The following is a 7,452-nucleotide window of genomic DNA, read 5'->3' on the forward strand; positions in this document are numbered from 1 at the left end:
GCACTTCTGAGCCTCCAAGGCTGCTTCCCGGGCCCTGCCAGCCAGTGTGCTCCCATTCTCCAGGTTTGCCACTGTAGGCATGCATGGAGCTGAGGGTCTAATACATGTTTGCTCCTGAAATTACATACATTTATAATCCCAGCAGCACTACTCATTTTCTCCCTTTTTCTTGTTCCTAAAGTTTAAATGTCACACACTCCTACCATCTCACTGATGGAACTTCCCGCCACATCACTCCCTCCAGACCTTATTGATTTAAACACTTCTCTCTTTTCCATCTCTCTTCCTGCACTTCACAGACCCTTTAGTTTAACTTTCCTTCTGGAGGCTTCTGTCTCCTTCCTCCATCTTTTCATTCAGCTCTTCCTCTGCGTATTTTGTTCATTTGCCTCCCGATTCCTTGTTTCTTAATTAGGACACAGAAATAGTTTATCAAAATAAATACAAGTATCTTATCACACAATAGCAATTTCCAGATTGGATCGACACTCAGATTTCACAGGAAAAATCTGTCCCTTTACTGAGAGTTGCGGGGCTTCAAATAAATACACCCCTCATCCTCTGTCTCCATCAGGCCTAAAACCTCTCCACTTCCCTTCTAAGTGTGGGGCGGACAGCTGATCTGCTCTTATTCCTGATCCAGAGTGAAGATTCTGTCCACAGAGCTGGGTAGTGTAGGCAAAAGAACTGAGGGTAGGGGCAGAGTGGAATGACACAGGAATCACCCAGGGTAACAGGAACAGAACATTTATTTTTTCATGACCTCAGGCACAGGTGCTGACAATCACTGGCAGGTGCAGCAGGGAGGGGGCTATGCCATCCTGGACCAGGCAGGGAGAGCTGGGACCCTCCCCAGGGACAACCCCAGCTCAGCCTGAGCAAGAGAAAATGGGGGGTGCAGGAAAGGCTGCGTCCTCATGGGGTGGGAAGGATGGCTTTTTCTGGCCTTTTGGATTCCCATTTCCTCTAGGAGCTCTTGTCTCAGCATCAGGATCCCAAGTCAGCAACCACCCACAGAGCCATGGCCACACCCGGAGCCCCCAGACTGCAGCCCACTGCCACCATCACAGGAGTCAGAGCTGTGGCGCCGGCATCCATGGGATCCGTGGCACCCACGGTGGCTCAGGCAGCAGCCCCCCACCCCCTGGAGCTGGGGTCACAGCTGCCCCCGGAGCCTGGAGCACAGCTGGAGGAGGCTGGGGGCAAGCACTGTGCTGGGCTCTTCGGGGGGCACTTGGGCGATGGGGGGCACGTGGAAGGAGACTGGCACTGCTGCTGGCTCTGCTGGCAGGACATCGCGGCAGGAGGTTGATCTGGAACAAATAAAAGAAACATTTTTTTTTTATGTGAACACAGAAGCTTCAGACAAAAGTCCCTTCCCTTTGGGTTTTGTCAAACACTTGTCCTCATGACCAAACTGCTTCCTAAGCCAAGCTGTGTGGGACGGACATGGGGACACGGAGTGGACATGCACACTTAGACACCAGATGGGTGTATGTGCACCCCTGACCACATACTCAGAACAAGAATGGAAGGAATCCTGAAGACCTGTGGCTTTGAGGGTTCACAGCCCCCTGACAGGTGCCTCAGTGGCTCTTTCCCTCACCACCACCCCCTCCCCCACTGCCGCCCCTGTCTGGGTCCCCTCCTGCTGGTTTTGATCACATCTGGGCTTGTCTTCCCAGAGCTCCCAGCTGAGGGGACACTCACCAGATACAGAGGAGGCAGGATGAGGCTGTTTCTGAGGATGCTGTGGGTGAGGAGCTCAGGGCAGGAGCACTCTTATCCTGTGGCTGGGTTTGTCACGCAGGCCGGAGCCCTCTGCTGCTTTCACAACCCAGGGAGGGGACAGCCTGGCATGGTTCCTAGTTGTCTACCTCCAGTGTCTTCCTGGGAATGACCCTAAAATTCTTCTAAGGTAGAACCAGGATGTCCTGTGACTACCAAATTACTTCCCACTTTAGTCTGCTTTGGACCAGCTGCTGTGCCCTTATTCAGTCCTTCACTTCCATGCTTTGACATAGGCTCTGTCCCTTTTTAGTACATGCAACACTAATAATACAGAGAGATAATACACATTTCTTCCCTTAAGTACCTCACAGATCATGGACAATCACATGGAAAAGCAAATATATTGCATCTGATAACACAAATGCTAAACAGAAGTGTTTCTTAAGACCTCAAGCCTAAGATCCCAGGTTTTGGAGGTCAGTCCCCCATTGCACCAGAAGGGTGATATTTTCTGGAGGTGACAGCTGAACAAGGTCATTGTCCTGTGAGGGTGTGATGGGTAGGGTAAGATATGGAGGTTGGGAGCCAGTTCATGTCTAAGAGAGAAAGGTTCCTAGGGGGACCTCCTGGTTCCCATATGGTAGTAGGGAGAACAGCATAAAAGTTAGAGTGGAGAAGGGACCAACGACTTTTGATGGGACAAGATTCACAACTGATATTATTAGGAAGAAGGGGGAAGAGGGAAATGGGGAGGACGAGAAGTAGGAGGAGGAGGGGGAGGAGGAGAAGTAAAGAATAGATCCACCTCTTCATTGTTGTTCCATGCGTCCACATCTCTCAGACTGTGGGATATATACTATTGATTCTAACACTGTAGAAGGTGATAGAAGATAGTGGCCCATGTGCTTGGAGGAACTAAGGAAAAACTATGCAAATGATGATAATGAATCATTTTGCAAACATGATTGGTAATTGTGAGGTTGATGGTGGTGGAGGTGGTATGTGGGCCTTGCTTGATAGCATAAACCTCATAATGGCTAAGCTTTATGTAAACTGAATACTATCTTTCCATTTTTTAAAGATTCATTTTATTTGTAGAGAAAAAGAGAGCACCGAGCAGGGGAGAGGAGCCGAGAGAGAGGGAGAAAGAGAGAGAGGGAGAGGGAGAATATCTCAAGCAGGTTCCATGCTCAGTGCAGAGCCTGACATGGGGCTCAATCCCATGACCCTGGGATCATGACCTGAGCTGGATGCGCAATTGACTGAACCACCCAGGTGCCCTTATTGTTCCATTTGATTTAATTGTGATATTACACATATATTCCTCAACAAATTTTATCTCAAATATGATAATAAAATGGATAATATACATTATATATAACAAAAATAAAATTATCATTGAGACTTCAACATTCACATATTTAAATTTAATTAAATTAAATAAAACTTCATTATAGCAAATGTAATATATTACATTTTGATTTGTTGTTAGCTTAAATACCCATTTGTAGATACTAAATTCATAGGCTATAGTTTTCTTTTTCTCTCCAATCCACAACTTACTCATTCTGAATCAGTGATTCCTAAAGTTCTTTGAAGATCCATGTGGGAGCCTGGATGGTCCTGGGGTACAGAGCTGGGTGCTGGCAGTGGGGAAGGGAAAGCAGGGCACAATTGCTGTCCTCTCTGCTTCAAAGGAGATCCCAGTTTATCTCTGGGTATGATTTCACACAAGCATACAGTTAGGACAACAAACAACAAAGTATTTACATTTGTGATAACTGAACCCTAAGGCTAAATGTAGGTGTTACAGGGTAAACTGAAGTGGAACTGTCTCAGGGTTCCAGACCAGCTGCAGAGGGAATTAGTATTTTCCATGTCGTGTGGTTCTCCAGAAATTTGCACAGAGGCTATGCTTAATCCCAGCGATGTGGAAATTGAGTTGCTATGGGGCCGCACTTTTGGTATAACAGGTGTCCCCAATCAATGTGACCCAAGCCACTCTAAAACTTGTCAGCAAAGTGCTTCTGTTCCTCAAGAATGGACTTGAAGATGGCTTCTTTCCAGTCCCATGCCTGAATCCCTGCCTTAGTGCCTTGTTTCCATATCCTCAGATATCCCTCCTTTCCTTTCTCCAGATGAGCTACTTAATCTGGAAACTGCCCACCTCAGGGTCCACACTTTCCTTCTCAGAACAGAGTCCTCAGTCCAAACTCACAGAACACTTGAGCCCACAGCCCAGAGCCTGGGGAGGCTGCATTGAGCTGCAGTATGAGGATGTCTTAGCAGCCCTGACATTGTAAGGAACCTGGGGTCACACATGGAGAAGACACTCACCTGGTTTTATGAGAGGATTTTATGACCTAATAACCTGTGTGTTAGCTCTGGAGCAGGAAGTACTTTATCTGAGGCCCAGCTCCAGGATAAGCTTCCTAAGACAGACATATTAGTAATAACAGAGTAAACAAAGAAACAAACAAGGATCAGCCCTTTTCCATGGCAATTAATGACTGCTGCTGTGAAAGAGGAAGATGAGATGAGTAAGCCCAAAAGTAGTATTCTGGGAAGATATTTACTCCTGGAGTTTCACTTAGCTCTGTTATTATCAGATCTCAGGTGCACAGATATGGATTGACATCTTGGTTTGTAATATATGTTCATCATCAGTCCATGCAAGGTTCTCTTAATGAATTTGTCTATCTATCTATCTATCTATCTATCATCTATCTATCCTACCATTGTTTAAATAGCAAAAATGCCAAAATCCATTCCCCACATGAAAATGAGGACGTAATCACCATTCTGAGTCTTGTATTTACTATTCTTTGCTTCCCTTCTGACGTATTTTTATCATATTTACATGTATTCCTCAAAAATATTAAAATTTTTTTCTCTATTTTTAAGTCAGATTTTTTGAGGTATTTATTTTACACAGAGAAAAAATCATCCATTTAGGTACACAATTCTGTGAGCTTTGACTAACACATACAGCCATGTAAAAAAGCAACGAAAAGTTTCATCACCCCAAAACATTCCCTTGTGACCCTATATAGTGAACCCCTCCTCCATGCAGTCCTTGGCAACCACTGATCTGCTTTCAGTCCTTATAGTTTTGCCTTTTTCACAATGCTGTGTAATTGCAATTACATGATATGTAGCATTTAAAGCCTAGCTTCTTTCACCTAGAATAGTGCATTTGAAATTCATCTGTACTGTTTTATGTAATAGTACTTCATTCCTTTTTCTTTGTTAAGTAGCTTTATATTGTGTAAATGTATCTTGTTATTATTATTATGTTCTTATGTTTATTTATTTTTGAGAGAGAGAGAGAGAGAGAGAGAGAGAGAGAGAGAAAATGCACAGGGGAGGGGCAGAGAGAGAGGGAAACACAGAATCTGCAGCAGGCTCCAGGCTCTGAGCTGTCAGCACAGAGCCCAACATGGGGCTCAAACTCATGAACCATGAAATCATGAGCTGAGCCAAAGGCAGATGCTTAACTGACTGAGCCACCCGGGTGCCCCAAATGTACAGATTATTTTTTAATCTATTTTCCAGTTGAAGGACACTGGGGTTGCTACCAGTTCAGGGAAAGTCTTAATAAAGTCACCATAAATACTGACTTACAAGTTTTTCTGTAAATATAAAATTTATTTCTCATGGTTAAATATCTAAGAATAGGGTTTCTGGGGAAAATTATAAGGGTATGTTTCATTTTTTAAGAAACTGGCAAACTATTTTCCAAAGTGGTTGTACAATTTTGTATTCCTACTGGCAATGATTGAGTGAACTAAGTGCTCCACATATTTGATAGTACTTGGTATTATCAGTTATTTATTTTTTTTATTTTAGCCATTCTAATGTATGTAGAGTGGTATCTCATTTTGCTTTTAATATTTATTTCCCTAATGACTAATAATGTTAAGGGTCTTTTCATGTATTTATTTGCCATCCATATATCTTCTTGGAATGTCTGTTCAGATCTTTCACCCATTTTTTAACCAGGTTGTCTATTTTCTTATTATTTTTTTTGAGCATTTTATGTATGTATGTATGTATGTATGTATTTATATTTTAGAGAGAGAAAGAGAGCACAAGTGGGGTAGAGAGACGGAGAGAAAGAAGGAGAATCTTAAGCAGGCTTCATGCTCAGCACAGAGCCTGATGTGGGTGGGACTTGATCCCATGAGTCTGAGATCATGACTTGAGCTGAAATCAAGAGTCAGATGCTCCACTGACTGAGTCAGGAGTCCCTATTTTTGGAGCATTTTAACATATATTCTAGCCATAAGTCCTTCATTGCATATGTATTTTACAAATGTTTTTTCCAAGTCTGTGAATTTTCTTTACCTTTTCTTAACAGTGTCTTTTGAAAAGCAGTTTTTTGCTTGCTTTGTTTTTTGTTTTATTGTTTATTTTGTCATCTAAAGAGAGCATTATTTATAAGGCCCTTCCTTTTCTAATTTTTATTAAAATTTCAGTTAGTTAACATACAGTGTAATATTAGCTTCAATCACTACTGAACATTTCCATACAAGTTTATAGCAGCATTATCAACAATACCCAAATTATGGAAAGAGCCCAAGTGTCCATGGATTGATGAATAGATAATGAAGTTGTGGTATTATATATATGCATATATATACATACACACACACACACACACACACATATATATATATATATATATGTAGTGGAATATTACCCATAAAAAGGATGAAAAGCAGGGTTTTAAAATTTTGACAATGTTGAGTTTATGAAGGTTTTCTTTTGAATCACCCTTTTATTGCCATTTCTAAAAATTTTTTTGTGTAACTCAAGTCACAAAGATTTTTTCTTATGCTTTACTCTAGAAGTTTTATAATGTTTTGTTTGACCCTTTGATCCATTATTAATGTGGAGTTAATTTTTATATATAATAATTTTTTACATATAATATGAGATATAATTTATTTTTTTAATATGGTTGTCTAACTGTTTCAGCACCATTCGTTGGAATGACTGTCCTTCCACTCAGATGCCTTTGTACTGATAAATTTCTAACTTTTATTTTTTGTTTTTTTAATGTTTTTTTATTTTTGAGAGAAAGAGAGAGACAGAGCATGAGTGGGGGAGGGACAGAGAGAGAGGGAGACACAGAATCCAAAGCAGGCTCCAGGCTCTGAGCTGTCAGCACAGAACCCGACGTGGGGCTCGAACACATGAACCGTGAGATCATGACCTGAGATGAAGTTGGACGCTTAACCGACTGAGTCACCCAGGCACCCCAGAAATTTTCAACTTTTAATGTTTGTGGGCCCTGATCCTCAGCTCCCTGGGAAGCTATACCTTTACCAAGGTCAGAATGACTTCACCAAACTTCAGAGCATGGACTCTGTTTCTGCCCCGAGCACACATTGTGCATCTGCTTTTTTAACAAATAACCTTAAAGCACACATTTCAAACTAAAGAGTAAAAGTCTCTTTAAATTCAATTCCCATGCCTCCAAAGCCTGCAATCTTGCACATACTAAAAGCTTAAGATAAAGTTTGTAATTTTCTGAAATTTCCTTCATCATGATGGTTAGTAACTCTTGATGTAACAAAAAACATATGTAACCCCTCGTTAAACACTTCTCAGGAGCACTCTATTCTTTGTGAAGATTGTGTATCCTGGTCAGCTGTTCTCACCTAGACTTGAATAAAACTCTTCCTTTTTTAAAAAAAATTCTAAAAGGTTTGTTTA

General features: G+C 41.8%; 1 pseudogene; it reads right to left on the reverse strand.

The window, feature by feature from the left end:
- Positions 1-1,000: 1,000 nt before the first annotated feature.
- LOC122479649 lies at positions 1,001-1,743 on the reverse strand (annotated as a pseudogene).
- Between the last annotated feature and the right edge of the window lie 5,709 nt (positions 1,744-7,452).

This window comes from Prionailurus bengalensis, chromosome C1, assembly GCF_016509475.1.
Source record: "Prionailurus bengalensis isolate Pbe53 chromosome C1, Fcat_Pben_1.1_paternal_pri, whole genome shotgun sequence".
Classification (NCBI taxonomy): Eukaryota; Metazoa; Chordata; class Mammalia; order Carnivora; family Felidae; genus Prionailurus; species Prionailurus bengalensis.